Source organism: Hevea brasiliensis, chromosome 17, assembly GCF_030052815.1.
Source record: "Hevea brasiliensis isolate MT/VB/25A 57/8 chromosome 17, ASM3005281v1, whole genome shotgun sequence".
Taxonomy (NCBI): domain Eukaryota; kingdom Viridiplantae; phylum Streptophyta; class Magnoliopsida; order Malpighiales; family Euphorbiaceae; genus Hevea; species Hevea brasiliensis.
The window spans coordinates 864,462-866,471 of NC_079509.1; the positions used below are offsets into that span (position 1 = coordinate 864,462).

Here is a 2,010-nt window from a genome sequence, read left to right on the forward strand (position 1 = left end):
CTTTCTTCACCCAACTGCTCAGTAGTCACTGGTTAACCAGTGAGTAGATATTAATTTTATTTATAATTTTAATATTATTATTATATGTTCACTGCATGCCCATGCATCACTTATAGTCATATGTATTAGTTATTATAGGCATGCTTTGTGTTGCATTATTACTTGATGATTTAATGTGTAACACCCTAGGCAAATCCCACATCGACAAAATACGGGAGAGATGCTGGGTTCATAAGATGGAGGTTCCTAACCCCTATTGACGCGTTTTAAAACCGTGAGGGCTTCGGCCCAGAGCGGACAATATCACTAGTGGGCCGGGCCATTACATTTGTGGTATCAGAGCCTGGTTTCGATCCAGGGACCTAGAGAAGATTAGCATGGCCCCTGCGCAAGGATGACAAGCACAAATCAAGAAATGGTCTAAATTTTTTCAAATGTAATGGCCCAGCCCACTAGTGATATTGTCCGCTCTGGGCCGAAGCCCTCATGGTTTTAAAACGCTGGCCACTATGGGTTACTTAATCACCAACTTATAAACCCAAAGATCTCTCCCGTGTTTTGTCGATGTGGATTTGCCTAGGTGTTACAATCCACCCCTTATGGGACTTAGCGCCCGCCGAGGTTTGCCCCACCATCGTTCAAGGTTGCACGCGGAGCGGCTCTGATACCACAATTGTAATGGCCCAGCCCACTAGTGATATTGTCCGCTCTAGGCCGAAGCCCTCACTGTTTTAAAACGCGTCACTATGGGTTACGAACCACCAACTTATAAACCCAGCATCTCTCCCGTGTTTTATCGATGTGGATTTGCCTAGGTGTTACATAATGTGAGTGTTGCCTTGGGGTAATTTGGAGTTGTGTGCGATGTCGGCGGCGCAGTGGTGTAAAGGTAATCGATAAGGGTAGGACGAGCAAATCAACTCGAGCTAGTCTCGCTTGGGGTTCAGTCCTTTTTGTCATAAGTCGAGGAGAGTACGGCTTGAGTTGACCTCGCTGACCCCCACGTTTGGATTATAAGAGAAAGCTCGGCTCGAGTTGATCTCGCTGGCAAGCCTTGGATTAAGAAAGTTGTATAGGGGATCAGCTCTCATATTGTATTGATATTGATGTGATACACAGGTGTGTGAGTACTCCAAATTATTCTTTGTGCGAATATTGTTTGAAATTGCTTGAAATTACTGATCTATGCTGTATTTCATCCTTAGGGATGCATTAGTACTAGATAGTTATAGAAATTATATGTAAATCAATGCCTTACTCTATGAGTCTAACGCTCACTCCTATTCACCCTATTTTTCGAGGCTACAAGAGGAGTTCCTTTTCAGAATAACTTACTTCCTTCCTCACAAGTTTATTAGCAGTTATTTATTTGTATTATTATTTTTCAAAATTCTAATCTAGAACTCCGCATGTGCTAACAGCATTAATAATCTTGTCAGGTACTATGTAAATTTAAGTTTTTGTGTTTTTAATAAACAAAAAACTTTTATGATATTTAAATTGATTGTAAATAGTAGTATCAGGGTTGAGCTGGGCTCCCTTACCTTTAGTTTCTAATAGTTATCAGATTGATTTGGCCCTAATTATGAATTTGGGGAACAGTAAGGCTTACTGAGCTTTGGGAGCTCTATGCTGGCCCAAGTCTTAGTGCCAATTCCGCCTGTGGGATCGGGTCGTGACAGAGTATAAACATGCAACACATGTTTGAATTAAAACTAGTAAAATAAAATATACATAAAAGTGAAATTGTTTTTTTCTTTATTCACATTTTCTTTGATTCATTAGTGACCAAACATCAGCTCAATGAAAATATATATATATATATATATATATATATATATATATATATATATATATATATATATATATATATATATAATTGTATGCAAAAATCCTGATTGCATGGGATATGTATAAGCAGTAAATCCATAAATTAATATTGCTAGCATGAGACATTAATTTTGACTTGATGATATGCAATGAAAATAAAATACTGACCTTAGAGCATTC

General features: G+C 38.5%; 1 pseudogene; it reads left to right on the forward strand.

The window, feature by feature from the left end:
- Nucleotides 1–342: 342 nt before the first annotated feature.
- Nucleotides 343–430, forward strand: LOC131175627 (U6 spliceosomal RNA; annotated as a pseudogene).
- Nucleotides 431–2,010: the final 1,580 nt, after the last annotated feature.